Source organism: Ceratotherium simum, chromosome 34 (assembly GCF_057802395.1).
Source record: "Ceratotherium simum simum isolate JZ-2026a chromosome 34, ASM5780239v1, whole genome shotgun sequence".
Taxonomy (NCBI): domain Eukaryota; kingdom Metazoa; phylum Chordata; class Mammalia; order Perissodactyla; family Rhinocerotidae; genus Ceratotherium; species Ceratotherium simum.
Window position 1 is genome coordinate 20790000 of NC_141933.1, and position 26784 is coordinate 20816783.

Consider the following 26784-nt stretch of genomic DNA (forward strand, 5'->3'; position numbering starts at 1 on the left):
TTTTACGTGTGTTACCTTATCTAGTCTTCAGTACGGTTATCCCCATTTCACAGACCCAAAAACTCAGATTGTGCACGCATAACAGGTAGAAGTGGGATTCAAACTCAGACCCAGGCAGTCTGGCTCCAAAGTTTACCCAACTAACATTTTCAGCACCTTGATCTTATCAGCCATAATGTGTGAAGGCTTAAGAGCTTGTTTTCCCCTCCAAACAAACTGCAGGAACTAAATAGCTCCAGGTGAACTGGATCAAGGAGACAATGCAAGTGAATTGGGATTTTTTTCATGTAAGAAATTGAGTCTGAAAGGTTCTAATTACCGTCAACAGGAAGGACTGCAGCTCCAGCACCACAGCCTGGCTGGGCTGGAGGCCATGGAGGGTGGGGATGAGTACACCTGTGCTGTGGCTACACCGCCATTTCTCATCCCTGCCCACCTGCCAGCAGCTCTGCGTCCTGGCAGGTGCAGGGAAGCTAAGTGGTGTATACCAACAGATGCCTTCTCTAAAGGAATCCCCCCATAATTAGGAAAGCTTCAGCTAGCAGGTCCTGAAAGTTCAAAGGCAAAGACATAAGAAGGAGTTGGGATAAGATCAAAATCAGAACACTCTCCATAAAGTGGTGCTTCTCTTTCTGCGGGTGGTCAGAGCTGTTAAACTTTCTTATTCTAAACCTTGCAATAGTCGCATCGACTGTGTGCCTGGCTCTGGACCAGAGGTGTTTACACCCTTGATCCTATATCTTGAGAGGCAGCACAGTATAGCACTGTGCTGATGGCGTGGACTGTCGAGTCAGACTGCCTGGGTCCAAATCCAAGCTTTGCCACTGATTTCAAATTACTTGACCTTTAAGCGCTTGATGCTTCAGTGTCCCCATCTATAAAATGGGAATAATGATAGTACTAACATCATACAGTTGTTGTGAGTTAATGGAAAGTACTTAGAACAATGGCCCATCAATGGCTGTTAGTATTTGCCATTATTGTTTTAGAAATAAAGAAACTAGGGTTTCTTTAACTAAGGTTGATTACTTTCTCCAGGAAGCAGAGCTAGGGAGGAGGAGGAGGAGGGGGAGGAGGAGGAAGAGGAGGGGGAGGGGGAGGAGGGGGAGGAGGAGGAGGAGGAAGAGGGAGGACTAAGATTCATACCTAAGCCTGCCGAGCTCCAAGTTCTACTCTAGCAGGTGGGATCCAGCTGGTTTGCGGAGGACTTGACTTCTGATGATAAGACTGTTCACGCCAGGTGACTGACAGACTTTGTATCTAAGTTAAACAGAGAGCCCCTCCAGGTGGCCACATTAAAGGGGCAGGGCAGTCGGGCAGGGCAGGTGTATTAGTGCACAGCCTAGACTTGGCGGTCAGATGACCTGGCTTCAAAACCTGGCTCCAATACTTTCCACCAGTATGACTTGGACAAGTTATACAACTTCTCTGAACCTTGGCTTCCTTATCTTAAAAATGTGAATAACCACAGTACCTACCTAATGGGATTGTTGTAAAAATCAAATGAGGTCATTTATACATAAGGCGCTTTTCTGAAAAATTCGTGAAGTGCTCAATAAATGGTAGTATTATTTTATAATTATTAACTGATTAAAACTTGAAGTCCCAAAACTGAGGAATCTTTGGATTTACCTAAAGCCTTTAGCACAGTGCCTGGCACATAGTAGTAAATATTTGTTGAGGAATGAATGAATAAAAACATGCATTGCATAGTGACCCAGATGAAAATTTGGAGGCACAAAGTTCTGGTCACTGTGAACACAGAGATGGGGAATGTCCAGGCACAGGAGACATGTTTACAAAGTTAGGGGGTGTGAGGAGATGCCAGCAGCTGGAAAGTGCTGGAAATGGAAACTCTCCTGTTTGGTAGGTACCATAACTCTCAGAAAACACATAAATCATGGCAGGAGTACTAGATCTCATGGGCTTGCTGACTCCTAGCACCTTCTCATCAAGTGCTCAATTTAATCAGCTTGAGTATTTATTTTCACAAAAACGTATCACCAATTTTACCTTGAAAATCAGAGGAAGCCTAGGGTTTACCTCCTAGTAATTCACTTTACCACTGTTACAGCTCTAGCATGAATACTTCAGTTTTCAAGATAAGCAGCCCCGACTCAAAATATTTTGTTTGTTATCTCTACTCTAATCCTAGAAAGTGATAGATGAGGTTATTTTGGCCAAGAAAATTAATCTGGTCAGAAATTACTGATGCCCAATATATGCAAGGGCTAACTCGTTCTCACTTCCTCTTTTCTTGGAAAAGAAGGAGGAAGATCTTCTCTTGTCTTGTCTACATCTGGTCTGCCTTCTTGCTGTGGAAATTCCTGAAGCTCTGTGGGGGCAGCTTAGTCATCTCTAAAACTCCTCGCAGACCACCATGTGTGTCCACAACATTTGCCCAGAAGAACTACAGCAATGTGTGGTTGTCGACTCAGATGCTACACAGAGAGAGCATCTCTCTCTGTAGAGAAAGAGGAGAGAGAAAAGAGCTCTTCCTGGGAACGCTCTTCTTTTGGCTCTTCCCAGCAAATGGTGCCTTTTCCAGGGTCACTAAAGGAAATCAGCGGAGGAGTACCAGACAGAAGGAACTAGGGCCATATCTTTGTCCTTTACTCAGAGAAAGCCTTCCCCAAAGCCTGAATCAAGGGGTTTTTAGCTCCAAAAGTAAGGAGGATGTAATGGGGTTTAGTCTGAATTCATTTGTGTGAGTGCCTACATGTTGATGGCCAGGGGAGCTAGTGCTGGGACGAGAACCGGAGATAATGAAATGCTACCAAGCCATGGGGAATCCCAGAGGACTGAACAGCCTCTAATTGGTTGGCTGCATGATCTCAATAGGAACCACCACAGAGGCCAGAGAACACCGCAGCCCAGGAGTGGACTCTCCAATTTTCAGTTGCAATTATTTTTATGCTCTTTTATGCAGGGGTTGTGAAGGCTCATTCTAAATGACACTCACCCTCAGCCAGGCTGCTCTGCCAAGAGATGCTCGGAAGGACATGGATAGTTCGGGGCATGACCATACCACCCCTTTCAATCCCCAGGGCACTGAGGCTTTGGTACCAGTCCCCAGCTGAGTAAATACTCCTCAGTGCTACTCTCCAAGGAGGGGGGGGGGAAGGAGGGAGAGTGGGGGCAAGGAGAGGGAGGGGGCAGGACATCTGACAGCTTCACTCCCCATGTAGCACTTGGTACCACAAGTCGCAGGAAGATTCTAACATCTTAGGGCTATGTTCCTGTCAAGCAAAGCCCAGAAGAAGAGCAGGTTGTGTTCTTAAATTTCATCTTCTTTGACAGCACTGTTGTCTTATATTATAAAATGGAGAGAAATGATAGTTTACTGAAAGGGAAATAATCTTACAAAAGGAATGAGAAGCAATGGCTTCCAATGACACCTGTGGGGTAAAGTACTTGGGCCATTATTAACACTATCCTTTGCCAACTCACTACTCCCCAGAGCATATTCAGTGTGTTCAAATAGGGGCAGAAAGCCAGACTCCTTAGTTTTATATTTTATTATGACTAAGCCAACATCAAGTGACTGTTTCTCTTTGACCAGTATATAGGTTCTAGGCAAAGTATTAAATCAGACGTAGTAACAATTTCATGGCAATTTTTAGAATGAACAAAAGCAACTCCTCAAGAGCTGTTTATAATATACAAAGATTTAAAGAAATGTGAGCATTTCTAATCAGGGTCTGAAATTCTTCCCAGGGATCATGTGTGGCACATCATGGCAATCTGATTAGGTTTTTAGGTTAACCGTGGCTATCCCTAGCTGCCACTGTGGGACTGAACCAGTGGCCTGGTCTGACATGATAAGAAGCCCCTATACTGAGTCAGACCCTTGGGGTCTTGCTCTCTCTTCTGTCCACCATGATGGGACTGTTAAGAGTTGGAGGACCAAGGCAAGGCTTAATTCTGGGGGAGGTCACTGTCTTAGCTTTGAAGACATGAAACAAAACCGGCTGCACGTGCCCAGGGTGGGCAGCCATATGGCATCATGGAAGGAGGAACCAGCGCCAGGGGAAAAGAAAGCCTCTCTCCAGTAGCCACAGGGTTAGCTATTCTGGCACGGGCACAGTCTCCTGACCATTTATTCAGGAAATGGGAAGCAGCTTTGAACACCAAAATGTGGAGCAGGATCTTGGCACCATAAGCTCCCAAAGGGCCCAGCAGCCCGTCAAGGAAGTTATTTCAAGCCCAGCATTTGCACCACCATTCATTTGAATCCAGAGACCAACTAGTCTAGCTCGACCAGGTGTTGCTACTTCACGTTTTTGTTTGGAAACAAGAGGATAGAGTGTGCCTTTTGAAACAGACCTCAGAGTCAAGGTGTAATTCTCATCCAGGAAGAAGCAGGTGCTGTCACAAACTCCTGTGACCCACTCTTGTTCTTTTTTTTTTTTTTGCTAAGGAAGATTTTCCCTGAGCTAACATCTGTGTCAATCTTCCTCTATTTTTGTATGTGGGTCGCTGCCACAGCATGGCTGCTGCTGATGGTGTAGGTCTGCGCCCAGGAACTGAACCCAGGCCGCCGAAGTGGAGAGCGCCGAACTTAACCATTAGGCCATGGGGCTTGCCCCACACTCTTCTTCTTAATTGAACAGAAGTGGTTAAACAGGCACAAGAACTCAGGTGGAGAATGAACTTTAACCCCTCCGCATGGTAACTAAAGGTGAGAGGGAACATTCTGCCCTCTCAATGGTGGTGGATCTGGAATACCTCACTCAACCTTTGAAAAAGAGGCAGTATTTTTAATTTTCTTACATGGGTGTTTATGGCCAGAATGAGGGCATTCCTGTTGTTTTACGGGGGGGAAGTCTGTTCTACCACAGAGATACATCATGATATAGAGAAAAGAACTTGATCTGAGTTCTGCAAAGAACTAACTACATTATTCTGGGCACAACTTTCCTGGGCCTCCATTTTCTCACCTGTAAAATCAGGAAGTTGTGGTATGTGAGGGTTGAAAAAAAATTTAAGTAGACATACTTTTTTTCAATGGAAATCTTATAAGGAACCTCCACATATAACACAAATAAATACAAAGCCTTTCTTACCCAACTTTCTCCTCAATAGCCCTCACCCACCCAGGGTAGAGGTGCGGGGGATGAGGTGGCTGGGAGAGAAAGTCTGAGGCACTGCTTTAAAACTCTAGGGCTCTACAGAGGACGTTTAAAAATCTCTGGCCCTAACCCCTACATGGGTCTTACATGGTGCACAGTTAAGACTGCAGGCTCCTGAATCAGCCAACGAGGATCCAAACCCTGGCTCTTCAGCTAACTAGCCATGTGACATTGAGCAAGCCGATTAGAAATGAGAGTGAAGACTAATACTAATACTAATGATTATAATAGTATGAATAATGATAATACTAATCATGAAGAGTTTTTGAGAGAATTAAAAGAAATGATTAAAAAAAAGAGAGAGAGTAAATTTAAAGTGCTAGCAGACTAGCTAGCTAGTGCTATTGAATGCTAGCATTCAATAAACAGTACCTGCTCTGGTGATTACTCTCGCTTTTGAGGCACACAGGTGGGATGGCACCTGCATAACAAAAGGCACAATTCATCCAAGTTCTCCAGCTTGAGCCAGTAGGTGGCTAAAACAATCTTATTCCTTATCTCATGATTATTTTATCTTGCCTTTGTTCTTATTGATGAGTGAATAACAGACTTCCTGCCTGAAGGCAGGTGCACACTTCTTTCCTTGATAATCAACGCAGTGCCGATCCTCTATCATCTCACTATTAAAAGTGCTATGAGTCATATTGGTAGAGAGACTGTATAATTATGCAAACCATTTTCATATGCATTACCACTTTTTTTTTTTTTTTGAGGAAGATGGGCCCTAAGCTAACATCTGCCAATCCTTTTTTTTTGCTGAGGAAGACTGGCCCTAGCCTAACATCTGTGCCCATCTTCCTCCACTTTATATGGGACGCCGCCACAGCATGGCCTGACAAGCGGTGCATCAGTGCATGCCCGAGATCCAAACCAGCGAACCCCAGGTCGCTGCAGTAGAGCGCGCACACTTAACTGCCTGCGCCACCGGGCCGGCCCCTGCATTATCACTTTTTATCCCCTAAGAACCTTGTAGGGCAGGGAGAGGATAATGGCATTATTCCCATTTTTAAAGACAAGGAAAACGAGCCCCAGCAAGGGACAAAAATCACCAAGTAAATGGTAGAGGCAGGAACAAATCAAGCCTTCTCATTCCAGGGGGCCGGCACCGTGGCTTAGTGGTTAAGTGCGTGCGCTCTGCTACTGGCGGCCTGGGTTCGGATCCCGGGCGCGCACCGACCCACCGCTTGTTGGGCCATGCTGAGGCGGCATCCCACATACAGCAACTAGAAGGATGTGCAGCTATGACATACAACTATCTACCGGGGCTTTGGGGAGAAAAAGGGAAAAAAAAAAGGAGGAGGATTGGCAATGGATGTTAGCTCAGGACCGGTCTTCCTCAGCAAAAAGAGGAGGATGGGCATGGATGTTAGCTCAGGGCTGATCTTCCTCACAAAAAAAAAAAACCTCATTCCAGGGCAAGGCCTCTTTCGACTACACAGCCCGGTTCCCTGCGATGTCCTTTTCTTTCTTGCCACGTGGTCCCTGGAACCCTGGGAACTCAGCCTGCTTTTATTTCTTCTATGAATGAAAAACACCTAGCATAGTGAATCCCATAATCAGAATGCAGTAAATGTTAGCTGCAACTGCTATTATTACTGTACTGTTAATATTTAAATCTGCCACCAGCTATTCCATCTCTTCCTATCATTCTTCTCCTAGGCTGGCTGCAGGGTCAGGTGTAGTCTATCTGGCTCCTGGCTTCTTTGCTGCCCCCGAAACTAACTGGCAGACCATTTCTACTTTAGGTTACTTGCTGCTAATCTCTATAAGAAAACAGAGAAGAGATAAAAATAATAAATATTTTAAGCCCTTACAAGCCTGTCTCTGCAATTTTAACAGGACTAGACACAGGTTAGCAAGAGAAAAGTATATTTAATGTACCTAAAAGATACTTCCAACTACCTTTTTCCTTTCTAATTTAAAACCAGGCTGATAGTTGGGATGGAATTTTATAAGTTATCAGCAAAACTATCTGACGAGGACTTGCCTTAGAAAGCCAGCCACAGAAAACAAAAACCAATAAAAGTTATTTCTCTGGGCTTTCCACTGTCCAAAGTAGCCATAGCATAAACAAGAAGTGGAACAGATTATGCATTTTATTTGCTTAAAATGCATTTTCCTGCTTTTCTAAACAAATATAAAAAGAAGCAGTGGCTTACAGAGTTACTCATTGAGGGGGAGCTGAACCAAGACAGATTAAAAATAAAAAAACAACCTAAGTTCCCTGGTTCTCGATGATTGTGTGAGCAGGAGAAAGCTGGTGCCAGCATGTAGGCGTATTTATAAAGACCACAGCCTGTTCTCTCGTCAGAATCCACTAACTTCCACCAATGATGATGGATTTACGGCTACCCATCAACTAAAAAAATAGACCTAAGAAACAAAAACAGCAGGAACCAGAAAGAGGGGTGGATATAAACACATACATCTCTTCAGATGAATCCACCTTTGTCTTTCCTGCTGTTTTCTGTCTTTTGTGGGCATAGATAATGTACCATATCTATAATTATATGTATATGTGTGGGTAAGAGAAAGAGGCAGCTAGAGACAGAAGAGTGTCTGACTTTTTTGGGACTGGATGGGAAAGGAAATGGATGTTAGCAGTTACTGTTCCTTAAAGCCATCCGCCTTGTTTTTCAAAGTATGGGTTTCCTGGTAAAAGCTTCTTTGCCTGTAATGTGAGTGAATCACTCATCTTATTTTAATAAAAATGTGAACCAAATGATAGTGGCTCTCCATCCCGGGAAATGACACAATGGTTAGACTTTCTGAACCCTGATCCTTATCTGTCAGCGGGACTGGCAGGCATACAAAAAGAAAGCAAAAAGATGGAAAATATTCCAGTGGCATCAAAGGACAAACCCACCCAACTTCTTTTTTGCACAAGTGTTCTAACAGACAAAGTCTCGTCTTACTCACTGGAGTTTGGATAAGGCACCTGGTTTCCCCACTGACAGATGGCCTTCAACTGGGCACCAACTCTTCATGCCTCAGTTTCTTCCTCTGTCATGCCTCACATATAAATGATCAGGGTGGATTATACTAAGTTAAAGATATTGTAAAGTATGTAAGATTGTATACCTTTTGACCTTTTAAATTTTGTCACATGTATAACCCATTTAAAAAATTAAGAAACCGAAAGTATGAGCAGTGGGAAGACATCAACGGGTCTTAAAAATACAAACCCATTGGGGCTGGCCCTGTGACGTAGTGGTTAAGTTCATGCGCTCCACTTCAGCAGCCTGGGGTTCATAGGTTCGGATCCCGGGCACGGACCTGCACACTGCTCATCAAGCCATGCTGTGGCGGTGTCCCACATGCAAAATAGAGGAAGATGGGCACAGATGCTAGCTCAGGGCCAATCTTCCTTACAAACAAACAAACAAAAAAAGACCATTCAGAACTATAAAAAATGTGTAAAATTTGTCGCAATAATCCTCAGCGTTCTACTTGGGTCTAAAATTCTAGGATTCTTTAATTGTAATTCTCTGTGGTTGAGGCAGTAACATAATAATTAGGTAGGACATAATTTGAATCCAGGTAGCACATAACTTGCTAGAAGAGTGGGAATGCTATGAAACCCATGTTCTAGCTTTCTAGTGTAGCACACATAATAGCTAAGAACATGAGATTTGGAATTAAGACAGGCCTGGGTTCAAAATGCCTCTGTTATTTCCTAGCTACGTGACATGGGCAAAATTCTTTGAGCCCCGGTTTTTTCATCTGTAAAATGGGGTAATACTTCCTCCTTCTCAGATTCCACACAATGGGGGCCCCTGCTATTGGCCTAACTGCATCTCCTTTATGCACCCCTTGCTCAGACCATTCCAGACACACTGGCTTTGCTGTTGCCTGAATATGTCAAGCATGCTCTTGTCTCAGGCTACGTACCTGCTGTTCCCTCTGTCCCTGGATACCTGCATAGCTCTCACCTCCTTCAGGTCTCCGCTCAAATGCCATTGAACCAGTAAGGCCTCCCCTGGCCACAGTATTTAAAACAGCAACTCTCCCCCCACGCCGTTTCTCATTTTCCTGCTTTATTTTTCTCCATCGTACTTATCACTATATGACCTACTGAATAATTTTTAGCTGTATTACCTGTCTCTCTACTTAGAATATAAGCTCCAAGAGGGCAAAGATTTTGACTCTTTTATTCAAGGTTGGTTCTCAATAAATAATTGTTAGCAGAGCAGGACTGCTGTAACGATTAAGTGAGGCAATGCCTGTAAAGCTCTTAGCACTCACTCTCTGAGATAGAATACAGCTGGCAGACAGGTTTTGTTTGGCTTGAAGTGTATTTTTTAAATTTTGAGCTAAAACATTAAAAAAAAAAAAAAAAACAAGACATTTCCCACAATATAATCTAGATTTCAGATATCTCTTTTTAAAAAAATGAGAAGACCCGGCAATACTGGGCACCATTCCTGCATGGCCACAATCAGCTGGAGCTGAGGCAGAGGACGCCCTTGACATGTTGCCATGGTCCCCGCTGCATCCCACGAATAACACCTGTGCTTTTTTTTTTTTGCTGAGGAAGATTCACCCTGAGCTAACATCTGTGTCAATCTTCCTCTATTTTGTCTGTGGGTCGCTGCCACAGCATGGCCACCAATGAGTGGTGTAGGTCTGTGCCCGGGAACTGAACCTGGGCTGCCGAAGTGGAGTGCACCAAACTTAACCACTAGGCCATGGGGCTGGCCCCACACCTGTGCTTCTTACATTACCTGTCTGGCCACTGCAGACATCTGAATTTTCAACCCGAGATGTAGAATTTCTCTCTGGAGGCATTTACAATAAAGATTTAATTCACCTGACTAAATGAGTTTAAAATGAAAAGAAATAAACTAGATGACCTCATGATATTAAGGGGAAAGAGCAAAATAAAAATTATTGTATACAGTATGATTTCATCTTTGCTTTAAAAGAAAAAAAAGGATATAAATTTGCATAGGAAAAAGAATAGAATACACCAACGTGTTAATAATGGTGGTTAACTCTGGGTTGGGGGATTATGGATGACTTGTGTATGTTTTGCAATCAGAAGAATAAAATTTATTTAATAAAAAGCCACCCAGATTTATGGTATGAAAATTATATATCAATAAAGCTGTCAAAGCAATCAAGCAAGCCACCGAGAGAAACTGTCAACGCTGCACCTTCCTTTAGAAACCTGTTTCCATGTCCCTCATTCTCAGTGGTTCCATCTTTCCCCTCTAAATCACCTTGTTTTGTTCACGATGAAAAGTGGGTGCAAAGCTGATAATTATCTTTTATAATCCTTTATATGCTTCTGGATCTTATTATACCACCCCTGGTCCTTCCTTATATATGCTCACAGTTCAGGCTCAGTGGGGGCACGTAAGGTTACAGATCCTTTCAAATGAGGGGAGGGTTGGGAGGAATAACACCTATCAAGTCAGGGCTAAAACTGATTAGTTACAATACTAACTAATCAGATTTCATTTTTATAATCTTTAATCATATTTATTGATGGTTTTCCTTCCTTTCCACAGCCTAAGATAATTCTCTGTTTCCTTCTGGGAACAGTATGGGTGAGCAGAAGAGAAGGCTCATAAGACTTGGAACTCTGCCTTGGCTCTGCCAGACTACTTCACTTGAGCAAGCTACTTACTCTTTAGGCCTTAGTTTCTTCATCTGAAAATGGAGATAGCAATCAACTATCTACTGGCAAGCAAAAGCCCAGCTCTATGACCCTGTGATTCCCAAGCCTCAAGTGGTGGAGCCACAAAATGGACTAACTGCCAATGCTGAGAACAATGAAAATGATTTGTTCAGGTGTCTGTACCCTACAAAATAAGGCCTAACGTATTTAAACTTTAATCTCAAATATCTAAATGCCAGTACGTCTCTAAGTAGGCAAAACCGATGTCACAAAGGTCACACACAAAAGTTTATGTGGTCAATTTACAGGTTTCTGAGATATGCTCTTATTATACTCATAGTTTTAATAAGCTTGGCCGTCTAGTTTCTAAGCCCACTACAGATTAGACAAAGTAAACTGGGAGACGAAAAGGAACTATAAGAGGCACAAGGACAGCAGTGAGAAATTAGGCATTAACAGCATGATAGAAACAGAGAAGTAGGAAAAAAAAACTTACAATACAATCTACGTGCATTTAGGGTACACTTCCATAAGCTCTGAGAGAAATAGTGTTTTCCAGCATAATAAAATAATTTATGTTTATAAAGATGATACTTAGATGCCAAGATAAGTTAAATTATATTTAAGAATGCAAGGAAGGGGATTATATGTATATTTAAATATATTTTGAAAATATTTCCATGTAAATTATATTGAAAAAAACTGGTACCCAAACTTTAACTATAAAACAGTAGGCTGTAAAACTGTAAAGCTCTTCTTCTGAGTTTTTCTATATTTACTGTCGCTAAGCCACTTATTTATCACTTTTATACACTGCCTCCTGGTGTTGGTTATCTGTTTTTAAGCTACCTTCCTGAGTGCTGTACACCCATTACCTCATTTAATCCCTCAGAACAGTCCTATTGGGTAAATATTGTTGTTCTCATTCTACTTGTAGACACAGGGAGGTTAAGTCATTTGCCCAGTTACATAACTAGCAGGTAGCACATTCAGGCTTTGAACTACAGGTCTGCCTGAATCCAAAGCATGTGCTTTTAAGTATTCCATGATTTACTGATGGTCTAATTATGATATATGTGTCTGCCTGCCCCCCCACCACCAACATACCGCATCTTGAGAGTAAGGACTCCATCTCAGTTGCTTTTATAGGCCACAGGGACTGGTACATAGTAGGCACTTAAAAATTGTTCAATGGACTTTATCTCTATGCCTCCCTATGTAGATCCCAAATCCTTAAAGGCAATGTAGTACATCTCAATGTATCTCTAAGCATGATTCATGGGTCATCTGTACCCCAGACCTACAGAATCAAATCAGAATCATCGGGATCAGGGTGTGTGGACCTGCATTTAAACAAATACCTCAGGTGACTTATGTATACTAAAGTTTGAGAACTATTGACCCAGTGCTTGAAAGCACATTCTTTGGAGTTAGTCAATCCTGGGTTCAGATCCCAGCTCCACTACTTACTAGCTGAATGATCTGGGGCAAGTTAGTTACTTAAATTCTTCCAGCTTCAATTCCCTCATCTTTAAAAGGGGGATAACAGAAACACCTACCTCACCGAGTTTTTGAAGGGACAAAGTTCATTCATTCACCAGAAATTATGGAGCATCTACTATGTGCCAGATATCGTTTTTTAGGTGCTTAGGATACGTTAGGGAACAAATAGATATGCTCCTTGCCCTCATGGAGCTTACCTGATATCAGAGAAGACAGATAATAAATGATAAACAAAATAAACAAGTAAACTATATAGTAAGTTAACGATAAGTATAATGGAAAAAAGAATAGAATAGAGCAATTTGGATAGGGAGGGTGAGGCGGTGGTACAATTTTATAGAGAGTAGTCTAGATAGGTTTCGTGGAGAAGGTAACAGCTAGGCAAAGATTTGAAGGAGGTTAAGAAGGAACCTAGGCAGACATCTGAGGGAAGAAGATTCCAGGCAGAGGGAACAGCCACTGCAAAGGCCTTAAGGAGGGAGCATGCCTATTGGATAAGAGGAACAGCATAGAAGCCAGTGTAACTGGAACCAAGAGAATGAGAAGAAAAGGAATAAGGGATGAGGTTAGAAAAATAACTGGGGCCAGTTCATGTACAGCCTTTTAGGCCTACAAGTAAGGATTGAATGAGATAGTTATGTTAAGTGCTTAGAACAGTAGATGGTACATAGTAAACATTTAATGGATGGTATCTACATCTGTATTTACATTAACATCTTCCCATCCCTAAGCAGCGCTGGTCTGGAAGGTCAGGCTCGAGGGACTATAGCACCTTTTATGTACTTTGGTGGGGCTATAAAGTCCTTCAACATTTCCAAGAATATAGAAATCAAACAGATCAAAGGCCTGGGTGATCTCCAGCAGCAAGTAGAGATGGTTAATTCTCTGCAGGTGCTCAGAAAACTGAACTAACAGAGACACACAAAGTCAACATAGCATCAATAAAAGACAGGGAAGGAGTCGGGTGTGGATGGGGTGGGCTTGACTCAAGGCTGAAACCAACAGAAGAGTCTAGCAACAAAAGAGAAACAGCAGTGGAGCGTGGAAGCGTCACCTACAGCAGTTGAGACATATTCTAATATCAACGAGACCACAGAGTCATGAGAATAATGACTACAAACGCCGGGGAGTAAGCCAGGGAGCACAGCAACATGAACGCACTTGTATGGGGGAAAAAACAAATTAAGAGATTCAGGCAAAACTATCCCCTTTCCTGGTGGAGGCTCTTTAATCTTTAATCTCTCTCTCTTGACACTAGGCACTGATCTCGCCCCAACAAGACAAAGGATCATTTCTGAGAAGATAATACTTCTCATCTGGGCGAAGGACTTCTGAGGAGACGAGTGCCATGTGTCTGCCAGGCTAAAAGGAAGAGTTCTCTCAGTCATCCTGTCTCACAACTGGGCAGGTCAGAGCCAAGACACACCCACTCACCCTCCACAGCTCTCACAAGGCAAAGAGCTGCAGGGCCCCTGAGCTGCGGAGAGGAATGTGGTCTCTTTGGGAACTGGAAACAGGCAAAAATGTAATAAAGGCTGGATGAAGATACCTAGGCTGGGCTTTAAACTGCTTTAAATTGTTGTGCCGGTTTCTTCTGGCACTTGCCCTAGGGAAAGCAAAGCCAGGCACTGGCCAGTGGAAATCTGGAAGTGGGCATCTTTTGTGGCCTCAATTATGTCCCCTTGGCAAGGAAGAGTGTAGTACTTGGTCTCCATGACCCTGACTTAACTTATTCAATAGGCAGCAGTTTAGTCTGAGTCAGAAGAAATGAAGACTCAATCTATGTGATCTTCGCCTCAATACATTCAATTTGTAATTAAAACCATTTTGAAAACCAATATGAGAAACCTTGCATTTTTATTCCATTCCTCAAACTATCTGTCTGTCTGCCTTTACCATCTCCTGAAAGTAACATCTATATCTATATCTATATATCTATTTGCCTTGGGAGTTCTTACATTCCTACCTATTTACTCAGTTGATCAATATTAAGTGCCAACTGTGTTCCAGGGGCCATGCTAGGTTCTGTGGAAATAGCAATGGAGAGGACAGATAAAAATCCCCATTTTCATGGAACTTACATTCTAGTATGTATGGGGGGGTGGAGAGATAGACAATAAACAAGTAGACAAATAAATAAAATACTTGTAGAAAGTGGTAAGGGCAATGACATAAGTAAAACTGGGTGGTGTGATATGGAGTGACTGAGGGTGGGACATTAGATGGGGGGGTCAAGGTAGCCTCTTTGAGAAGGTGTCCATTTGAGCTGAGACCTAACCAGATGAGAAGGAGACAAGCATGCAATCTGGGGAAAGAAGGAACAGCAAATGCAAAGCCCAGAAGATGGGAACCAGCAGCAAGAGTGTTCTGCTTCCCACTTTCCTATTCTGCACACAAATGCTACTTCTCTCTCTCTGGCATGTTACAATCTGTTAAAGAAATTGCTCTACGAGGCCTGGGAAAGGAATAATATTGAAAGAAACAGAATTCCAAGGCTTACGGATTACTGGAGACACATATTGGCATTGTGGGAGGGTGGGAGCATAAGCAAGTACTCTGATCCCAGAGGAAAAATAAGGCAAGGGCTGTAGAAACTGCTTTTTTTCTCTTTGTTGCTGCATTTCACTACTGTGGTTAGCTGGCAAAGCAGCCCATGTGAAAGAGCGCTGGATGTCCAAATCGCAGCACTGTTTCACACATCATCATTTCAAGTCACCAACCGACAGGATTTAGCACTCCGTGTCTGGCAGCAACCAGCAGTGAAGCAGAGAGAATTCCACTAGATTATCCAAAGTATCTGACCCACAAACGAGGAGTGAGGAAAACATTTTTAAAAAACAACTCTGGAATGGTACAGTGAGCCAATTCGACATTGAACAGAGAGACACAAATATCCAGCCGCCTCTGAGGCAAAAGGTCAATTTCTTGTGCTTGTCCCTGATCTTCAGGATCCAAGTTCTTGATCTATGCTCAGTCCCTCATTTTCCTTGCCAAAGGCATAGATGTGAAGCAGAGATGGGCCGGATGGGCAGCTCTAGGGCAATCCTCCATCGTCCGACTGCAGAAGAGCATTACAGCTGGAGTGGATGAGAGCAGGGCCAGCGGGAGAGGAAGAGGGTACTGTCAGACACACAGGACATGGGCTCTAAAGATAAAGTTTTGATAGATGGGTTTTTCAGCTGAAGAAGCTGATATCTACAGCCAGATCTTTATCTTTGCCAAGCCCACCACAGATCCCAGATTTGGGATGAGGGGATAGAATGAAGGAAAGAAGCCAATTTCCATCTAACAAGAAGTGGATAGTACTGAACTGCCCCTGCCTTGTGGATTTCTGAACTTTCTAATTCTCCTAATCAAGTCCTGAGACCCCCCATGCCTCATCCTTCTTTCCTCCAAGCCCTTCTCACACAGCTGTTAGGTAAGATTTACTAGATGGAATGTGTTTGCAAAATCTGTTTTGTTCATTGGAACATGTTTATCTAGAAAGAAAGAAAAAAACCTGTCCCTTCTCACTATTTACTTTTTGGTGACTGCCTTCTGGGATTTGGAACTGGATAAACAGATGGACTTCATGGAAGGAATCAGGCGGAACGCCAGAGCGTGTATATATATCTTGGTCTCAGTGTATATATGGCAAATAGTCCTGATCCACACAGCTGTGCTGGTTTTGGAGGGAAGTGAGGGGACAGTATCTCCGGGATGAGAGGACTCCCATTGCTCCAAGGTGCACCTCCCTGGGGAAACCTTGGGCTACAGGATGCCAGATGGTTTCTAGAGTTATAGCCCCAGATATATGACCCCAATTTCATTTTCTGGCCTCTGGCTGTGGTAATTAAGGGTTGTGCCAGATTCAAAACTATTGCTTATTATTTGTACTGGGTTTGTTTGATATATATGGGCGCCTGTAATGTGCTGAGCATCTGCACTGTCCATAGTGATTACCCAGCTTTGAGCACCTTTGCAATATGCTAGATGCCTCTGCATTAAAGGCACGCCCACGAGGGGTGTGGTTGTGGTATGTGTGTGTATGTGTGTGCGTGCGCGTGCACAGAAGTTGTAGAAGGCCTGAAATGCAATATTTTACAGGCCACAGGGAAATATAATATTTCCCTGCCAGAGGGAACAGGGTACAGTGACCACTCACGTGACAGCACATGGGAGGGGAGTGGAGAAGCAGTTTCCCTCCTAACTTTTTGACCTTCTCCAATATAAATCTGTACTGCAGGGGGTGGTGGTGGAGGAAGTAACTCTTTCATAATTCAACATATTTCAATTCCAAGGTGTGAAGAAACATCACATTTCAGGGGAATCTTCTAATAGCCAAAAAAATCTTCATTTGCCTTATGGAATAGGGTTCAGGTGGATGTTTTCTTCCCTCCTGGCAAAATTTCTTTAAACAGCCATGAAAACGAAGATGACAATACTGCCCAAACAGAGAACTGGTGCCAGAGAGAGCCAACAAAACAAAACCAAAAAAATCCCCCAAACCCCAAACAAAAAACCTCCTGAGATACAGTGGACTGCATTCATTGGGCTCACGTAGTTCAAAGACAAGAACATTCAATAATTAGACTCTCACAGACCAAGGTGCTGTAGGTAACAGGACCTCATCAAGACAGAACAAAAGACTGTTTCTAACAAAGGTTCTGCAGACCTTTATCCTACAGGGAGCCATGAGTGTAAGGGATGCTGCCCAGGAAATGAAAGGACTCAATCGTTTCTCTTCAGTGAGCGGAGCCCAGGAGGAGTGTTCCAGGGCGCTTTCACAAATACTCTTTAATAATACCATCCAGAGCCTTTGATTCAAGGAACATGCTGCAGAATAAACAGCCTATTAATCTGAGTTTTCTGCTGTGCCTGAGTATACAAAGCAACAATGAACTAACCCCTTGGCTCTGGCAGACATCTCAACTGCACACCCTCTGCTGCTCCCCTGCACAGCTCAGCTCCTCCTCTCCACCACTGCATGCAATTTGCCCCTGGAACAGCTTCAGCGTTGGGGAGCCCTGATGGTTTCAACAAGGATGCCCAGGCCCAACCCAGGGTGCAAAGAACTGGAAACAGCACATCCTTGTTTGGCCATAAGCAGCATAAGCATGTGACTTCAGGCACAAATGAGAACTGTGTGGCAGTGTGACTGGGTGAGGAGACAAAGTCATCAGTCTATCTCTTTCTGAGCCAAGTTGACAGCCACAGGCCTGGGAAAGGAAGGCCCAGTTTCAATTGCTTCCCAGTCCTGGTTACCTTGGTGGCAGGAAGGGCTCCTGCATGGGTGGGCTTTTGGTGTTATTCTGTGGAAACATTCCTGGGCATTTTGCCTAAGTAAAAATTACCAAGTCAGGTCCCTGAGTCTTCAAGGAGGAAAGGAGAAGAAAGATAAGTGGTTATTTCACTCTCAGATCCTTGCACTATGCGTTGCGCTTTACAAACAATCAGGTGTAGCTTTTGTGATAAAAACCATTTGATGAAGCATCAGGTTCTCCTTCTCACCTCCAAGGAAATCATAGATAAAGAAGCTAATAGTATGAACATTAAGTAATAAACCAGGGTTCAATTGTTGAAACAGGGTGATTGAAGCTAGGCTCAAATCAGCCACGGAAGCCAGGGGGCTTCTTCGTGTTCCATAGTCACTGACCTCATGCAAGATGTGTGCTTAATCAGAAAAGGAACTGGCCTGACGAGGTGGATAAATCAGTATCACTGCTACCCAACACACACACACACACACACACACACACAACCTCAAAGCACATATCCCACTGACCAAATTTATATACAAAGGAAAACACATTAAGTGAAAGATTCCCTTTCTAAAAATAATTTCAAAGTAGTGCTTTGATGTAAAAAAAATTAATTCTGAAGTCCTCTGATTCTACTTTCAGAGAACTATTTTGTGTTTGGTTTCTTGAATGAGAGAAGAAAAGGCACGCATCTTACAAAAGAGAGGGAACAGCACAAAAGCTCACATACTGTATGTGATTGATTCTGAGATGTCACAGTGCAGTGATTAAGAGCATGGGCCTTACAGACAGATCTAGAGCTGTCCTTGCTACATGTGTGATCTTAGACACGTCCCACAAAATCAGTGAGCTTCAATTTCCTCACCTGTAAAACAGGAATTGCCCTCATGGGATTAGTGTGAGGATTATATAACATATCAAAAATGTTTAGTGCAGTGCCTGCGACACAGTAAGTGCTCAATAAATGATAGGTGTACTTAATACTCTTTGAATCTTCTAAATATAGGCACAGGAATCAAACATGGCTCTGTGGACGGACCTAATTGGTAGCTGGCACATGAGCTACATGAAATGGGAGTTTCTTCATCTCTGTGTTAGGCTGGGCTTAGAATGTCTCCAGATCTTCCCTCAGTACATTGGAGACAAGAGTTTGGGTTCCATGGTGTTACGGATGAAAGGGCAATGAGAGATCAAATCTTAGTACTTTGGGGACCTCATTTTTTACTTGGGAACTGCAGAGTGACCTGGAGCTCTCCCACCCCAGAGTGTGGCTTAGCAGATACAGCCTTCTTCCTCTAGGCTTCCACCTGTTGAGACAAACAGATGTAATCTGAACACAAGAGGGGTCTTGAAAGCACAGATCTGGTATCAGATGGTCCTTCTCTGCAGCATTCCTGGGGTTGTAAAATGACAAACATTCCAACAGCCTGAATCGAACCCTTCCTGCCCTGTAACTGGGGCCTTTTAAAACTGCTTCTTGTGATTAGAGCCATCAGTACCTTGCCCCAAGGCTGTGAGGTGGACTTCATTAATATTGATGAGCTGCGGCTCGTTAACCTCATTTGAGGTTTATTTACAACCATTCTTCTCAAATGCTAATGAGTGACACTGGGCTCTTCAGATAGAAAAGAGAGAACTGGACCCTCTCTGCCAGCATCTCCTTGGCAAACTCCTGTCCTTTGAAACAGAAGTTTGGACAGAGGGAATGATGCCAAATGGAGGGAATGCAGCAGAGAAGACAAAATGATGTGAAAAGAATGTCTGCAATGTGATGGGGCAGAGAGAGAAGCCCAGCTGCTGGGGCCACAGTGTGACTGAGGTTTGGTTACACCCACCCAGTGGGTAACAAAGAGGAGCTGGAGGGTGGGGATCCGAGGAACTATGAAAGGGACAATATGTTGGATATTGGAATTGGGGTTGGGGGTTGAGATGAGTGGGCCCCATGAGTGTCAGGTGGCTTGAAGGCTTCTCTCCAATTCATTTCATTTTCTTCTATGATCTTAAGAAATCAATAAAAAGGGATTGCGGTAGATTTCCGTAAGGCAGTTAAATGCTCACAGCAACTAATGCTTAGCAAATGCTTGGCTTGGAGAAAGAGTACTCATCGTCCACAGCGTCACTGTGAAATGGGTAAGCAGGGAGGAATAATCACTGTTCCTCTTTCCTCCAAGTTATGGTTATGTGTATCAAAGAACAGGATGATTAAGCAAGGAGGAGTCAGAGACTGAGGAAAAATATTTTTTTAAAAATATGGCCATTCTATTGTTACAGGGCTGCTGAGCCTAACAGAACACAGGGCTTCTTCCAAATTTCATAGTACATAGCAAGCAATTTGGGGTCATCCCATCCATTCAAAATGTACTCAAGAACTATATAAGACATATGAGGGGGATGAAAGGAAAATATTTTCGATATATAAATGTTTCTTAATATCAGCAGCAACATCAAACAAAATTTCTTAAATACTTAAATGCTAATTCCCACTGTATTTCTTGTCTTAGCTGCTTTGCACTTTACATTATTAGTATTTAGACAATTATTCTCTTCCTGCCTGTGGAGTCCACACCCGCTCCTTCCTCCCAATCTGGCTTTTCCTGTGAAGTACTTTGATGATCATTCCTACCCTTGATGTGCCTTTCTGAAGGCTAAAGAGGCAGGAAAAAAAAGGAATCTCTTACCTTAAAGATTTAACCACATTTATTTAAGTACAAAGTATTAGTTCTAACGGGTAGATTTTATGTTTGAGTTGTCTGTCTGAGATCATCATCCCTTAGGGTACGAATTTCATCCCTTTCAAGTTTTCTATGAACTCAGTTCCTGTTGGACTGAAGGAATCAATAGCAACCTACATTCGACCTGACAATCTGCAGCTCATCTACACTCAGGGACAAACATGACTGGAAAAGCTATTGCCAACTATATGTTTGTTCCAGACTAGAGCAGTGTTTCTCAACTTGTTTTTCTTTCACTCTCCCGACCCCTCAGGCTTTTTAGGCATTTTTTTCCAAGTGCCCACCCGCCCATGAAATTTTAATGCCATAGATACACTGTATCTTTTTTTTTCCTTCCAGGGCCACAAACAATTGTAACATCTAATGTTTGTTGCCTTCCAAAGAACCAACATTCACCCCCTTGAGGCAATATTGCTCCCATTGAGAACGCATGTTCTAGAGACTATTTTTTACGTATATCATCTGATTTAACGCGTTCCAAGACTGAACCCAGCATTCTCCCCAAGTGAACCATCAAACACAATTATACTTCTGTTCTGATTTAAAAAAAAAGAAAGAAAGAGAGAAGGAAAGAAAGAGAAAAGAACATCTTTGTGCCTATCTAGTGATAGTTCTTCCAAAGAAGAGATCAAAATCCTTTTTTCACACTGGACCTCATCTATCCACAGAATAAATGTCTTACTTTTTGGCAGCGGATTAACTTTTTACAATAGTTCTATTCGAGTGCTGGAAGAGGTAGCAGATTGTCAGGTCCCTTAGGGACCCCCACATAGTTCACGCTCCTCAAGTCAACAATATATTCCCTTGTAAGAGAATTAATTTCATTACCTCATTAAATTTCTCCCAAACTCCAGAGGCAGATAGTGATTGGTATTGCTATTCCCCTTTTATAAGCAGAGAAAGGATGACACTGAGAGCTTAGGTAGCTTAATTTAGGTCACAGGGACTGATGTTTCTTCATATAAATATCTTATCTGTCACACAAGGTCACTCTGAGGATTTCTAGACCTTATGTCTCCTGGTTCCTACTTTAATCTAGGATCATGGTACTCTGCTGGAGAAAAGTGTATAAGGGTTCTCCCTCTGCCAACTCCTTTTCTCCATCTAACAGCAGAAAAGCGAAAGAAGGCACTAACAGTTAAGAACTGGCTGACAGAAAGGACAAGAACTCAGGCTATTGTCCTAAAGGTTACTGTTTTACAAGCAAAGGGCTTAGGTAGCATTGAACACTGTATAGGGAGGTACACAAGTTTTTTCTTTTCTAAGATGAATATCATCATCTTTGTAGGGTTCAAATGAGAGGTACTAAATCATGATGTGCTCCTCAGAAGATGCAAAGACCCAAATCAAGACCTTCCACAAAGAGTCTTCCAGTAACATGAGAAACTCGTATTTTATTTAGCAGTCACAGAAACTGACCACGTCTTAGAACTATCCATACTTGAAACTCACCATAGTGAATGGGAATTAGAGACTGGCAAACCAAATAAAAAATAATATTTAAAAGGGCTCTTCGCTGTAAACTAGCCTCAGGTTCATTTAATTCTTCCAATTGAATCAGTGTGAACATTCCCTGAGAACAAAATACAACTTATTTCTTCTAAAGTGACTTCAAGAGATAACTTGTCCATCTCATGTCTTCAAGTAGATCAATCCATTCCTCATAACCAGACTCTATTCTTTTTTTTTTTAGCACTCACAATATAAGAATTTTATAAGAACTCAAGTTTCCAGACTTAAGATACATTAGGGAGAAATAATTTGGATTACAAAAAAATTGACATGATTTACAACAAAATTCACCAGAGTTCTTTAAAACAGTAAACCACCTAATGAATGTAAAATATGGTTTTGATTTTCAAATATCAATATATATCTTTTTTTTTTATTTGGTGAGGAAGATTAGCCCTGAGCTAATTTCTGTTGCCAATCCTCCTCTTTTTGCTGAGGAAGTTTGGCCCAAAGCTAACACCAGACTCTATTCTATTAAAAACAAAACAAAGAACTTCAGGGAAGGATATTCTGTAACATTGCTTAGAAACCCAGTATGGAGAGAAGTCATGATGGCGGCGTAGGCAGCCTCTGAACTCACCTCCTCCCGCGGACACAGCCAATTTACAACTCCTCGTGTAAAAATTACCCCTGAGACAGAACTGAAAACTGGATAAGAGGAACTCCTACAACAAAGGACAATCCTAATTGAGGTGGAAGAGGCAGAGACTCCCTTCTGGAGAGGAAAAACGATGCCTTCACAAGCTGCCAGCTTCACTGCCGCCTGGGAGCAGCCCACAGGTATGCAGCCTCCTTGGAGGCGTGGGGCCCTGAGCCGGGAGCGCCCCCGCTGTGGGCATTTTGTGGACCCAGCACAATGGAGACCAGTGGCATAATATCTGACTTTGCCTGTTACTAAAACATTGGGGAGTACCCCCAGAAAACCTGGTTCACAAAGAAATTAAAACCGGCTCTTAAAGGGCCCATGCGCTAACTCACCCGTTTCAGAAAGCATCCTAAAATCACCAGAAAGAAAGGTGCATAGTGCTTTGGTGAAAAGAGACTCACTTGATAGGCCCTGAGTGCATCTCGGTGAGAGGTGAGATCTCTCCAGGGACTGGGACATTGGCAGCGGCCATTGTTGTGGCCTGGTGTGGGCATACTGACGCAGACGCCATTGGAGTTCTCCCTGGGGCCTGCTGGCCCAGGGTCTGCCCCACCCGCTAGAGCACCGATTTAATCCAGCTCAGCCAGGGCAAGCAGCCCACCCTAGAGACTGGCCCCACCCAACAACGAGCCCTCAGGCAACTTGTGGGCCTGCATAGATTGGTGACTGGATTCTCTGCAGCCTGGCAACTGAGCCCACTTCAGTGAGGCAGGGCGGGCACAAGGAGGGGGTGGAGAGTGTGGGGCAGTGGTGGAGTGTGTGGGGCTCCCGCCGTGGAGAGACTGGGTCCACGTCGGGAGGTCGGGGCACACACGGGGCAGGACTGTGTTGACTGTGTGTGGGGACCTGTGGGGGGCAGGGCTTGTCAGCTGCAGAAGACTAGTGCTTCTCAAAGACCCACATAGGGGGTTTGCCCCACCTTCCAAAGCCTGGAACAATTGGGTGCTCCTGTGCCTGAGGCCAGATCCACCCAGCTGCAATCCTCAGAGAGCTGACAAGAGACCTAAAGGCTGGAGGTTTATAGCAGTTGTAAGCCCCTGAGCCTAACAACCTGCCATGCTGGGGGCCTACTCACTTAAAAGAAATACTGCAACAGAAATGTGGTATTAGAACTTGCGGCCAACTGAGCTGGGGCTCCCCACACCTGATAAAGAGACTGAAGGCCCATAACAACTACAAACAGCTGAGTATTACAACAGCTGACCAGGAGCATAACTCGGCCTACCTGGACGCATACAGGGAGAGCAAACAGGCCACAACAGAAGGACACACGTAGCCCACATAGGGGTCACCCCTGGAACATTGAGAACTGAGGGAAGCACACTGCAGGACTCCTAAGGCATCACTTGTATAAGGTCACCTATCCAAGAGCAGGAGACGTAGCTGACCTACCTAATACATAGACACAAGCACAGGGAAAGAGGCAAAATGAGGAGGCAAAGGAATACATTCCAAGTAAGGGAACAGGACAAAACTCCAGAAAAGGAACTAAGTGAAACAGAAATGAGCAACCTACCCGACAGGGAATTCAAACTAAGAGTGTTAAGGATGCTCACTGATGTGGGGAGAAGAATAGATGAACTCAGTGAGAATGTCAACAAAGAAATGGAAGATATAAAAAAGAACCAATCAGAAATGAAGAATATGACACTGGAAATGAAAAATTCGCTAGAGGGACTCAAAAGCAGAGTAGAGGATACAGAAGAATGGATCTGCAAGCTGGACGAAAGACTAGAAGAAATTACCCAAGGTGAACAGGTAAAAGAGAAAAGAATTAAAAAGAGTGAGGACAGTCTAAGGGACCTCTGGGACAACATCAAGCGCACTAACATCCGTGTGATAGGTGTCCCAGAAGGAGAAGAGAGAGACAAAGGGGCAGAGAATCTATTTCAAGAAATAATAGATGAAAACTTCCCTAACCTAAGGAAGGAAGTAGGCATCCAGGTACAGGAAGCACAGAGAGCCCCAAACAAGATAAACCCAAAGAGGCCCACACCAAGACACATCATAATCAAAATGTCTAGAATTAAAGATAAATAGAGAATCCTAAAAGCTGCCAGAGAAAGACAAGTTACATACAAAGGAAACCCCATAAGGCTATCAGCTGACTTCTCAGCAGAAACCTTACAGGCTAGAAGAGTGGCAAGATATATTTAAAGTGCTAAAAGGAAAAAACTTACAGCCAAGAATACTTTACCCAGCAAGATTATCATTCAAAATGGAAGGAGAGATCAAAAATGTCCCAGACAAGCAAAAATTAAAGGAGTTTGTCGGCCGGCCCCGTGGCTTAGCGGTTAAGTGCGCGCACTCCGCTGCTGGTGGCCCGGGTTCGGATCCTGGGCGTGCACTGATGCACCACTTCTCCGGCCATGCTGAGGCCGCGTCCCACATACAGCAACTAGAAGGAAGTGCAGCTATGACATACAACTATCTACTGGGGCTTTAAGGGGAAAAAAATAAATAAAAATAAAATCTTTAAAGGAGTTTGTCACCAAGAAACCAGTGCTACAAGAAATGTTAAAGGGACTGATTTAAGGGGAAAAGAGAAGACCACAAATAGGAAAAATTATCTATTTCCAGGATAAGAGGGTAATGGATACAAATGCACAAAAAAGAGGTTAGATATGATATCAAAAACATAAAAGGAGGGAGGAGGGGAGTTAAAGAGTAGAGCTTTCAGACACAGGTCAAACTAAAGAGACCATCAATTCTGTATAGAAGGAGAAAGGAACAGAGAAGGACTACATAAACACTGAGGAAAAAAAGTTAAAAAATGGCAGTAAGTACATACTTACCAATAGCTACTTTAAACGTCAATGGACTAAATGCCCCAATTAAAAGGCATAGGGTGGCTGATTGGATAAAACACCAAGACCCATATATATGGGTCTTGAGACCCAAGAGACACACTTCAGACCTAAAGACACTCACAAACTGAAAGTGAAGGGATAGAAAAAGATACTCCATACAAATGGCAATGAAAAGAAAGCTGGGGTAGCAGTACTCATATCAGACAAAATAGATTTTAAAACAAAAACTGTAAAAAGAGACAAAGAAGGGCATTATATAATGATCAAAGGAACAATCCAACAAGAGGATATAACACTTGTAAATATCTACGCACCCAATGTAGGTGCACCTAAATATATAAAGCAATTATTAACAGACATAAAAAGAGAAATAGACAGTAACACAATAATAGTAGGGGACTTTAACACTCCACTTACACCAATGGATAGATCATCCAAACAGAAGATCAATAAGGAAACATTGGCCTTAAATGACACACTACAACAGATGGACCTAGTAGATATATACAGAGCATTCCATCCAAAAACCAAAGAATACACTTTCTTTTCAAATGCACATGGAACATTCTCCAGGATTGATCACATATTAGGCCACAAAACGGGTCTCCATAAATTTAAGAAGATTGAAATAATACCAAGCATCTTTTCTGACCACAACAGTATGAAACTGGAAATCAACTATAGGAAGAAAATCAGAAAAACCACAAATACATGGAGATTAAACAAAATGCTACTGAACAACGACTGGTTCAACGAAGAAATCAAAGAAGAAATCAAAAAATACCTGGAGACAAATGAAAATGAAAATACGACATGCCAGAATTTATGGGATACAGCAAAAGCGGTTCTAAGAGGGAAGTTTATAGCAATACAGGCCTATCTCAACAAACAAGAAAAATCTCAAATAAACAATCTAACAATGTACCTAAAGGAACTGGAAAAAGAAGAACAAACAAAGCCCAAAATCAGTAGAAGAAGGGAAATAATAAAAATCAGAGCAGAAATAAATGAAATAGAGACTAAAAAAACAATAGACAAAATTAATAAAACCAAGAGCTGGTGCTTTGAAAAGATCAACAAAATTGACAAACCTTTAGCTAGACTCACCAAGAAAAAAAGAGAGAAGGCACAAATAAGTAAAATCAGAAATGAAAGAGGAGAAATTAGAACAGACACCTCAGAAATACAAAAGATTATAAGAGAATACTATGAAAAGCTATATGCCAACCAATTCCACAATCTGGAGGAAATGGACAAATTCTTAGAATCATACAACCTTCCAAAACTGGATCAAGAAGAAGTAGAGAATTTGAATAGACCAATCACCAGTAAGGAGATCGAAACGGTAATCACAAACTTCCCCAAAAATAAAAGTCCAGGACCAGACGGCTTCCCTGGTGAATTCTACCAAACATTCAAAGAAGACTTAATACCTATCCTTCTCAAACTCTTCCAAAAAATTGAGGAGCGGGGGAAGCTCCCTAACTCATTCTATGAAGCCGACATTACCCTGATACCAAAACCAGACAAGAACAACACAAAAAAAGAAAATTACAGGCCAATATCACTGATGAACATCAATGCAA

General features: G+C 42.8%; 1 protein-coding gene across 3 annotated transcripts in view; it reads right to left on the reverse strand.

Annotated features, from left to right (window-relative positions):
• Positions 1-26784, reverse strand: part of CSTPP1 (centriolar satellite-associated tubulin polyglutamylase complex regulator 1) — a 185199-nt gene that overhangs the window by 26068 nt on the left and 132347 nt on the right. The window lies entirely within an intron of this gene.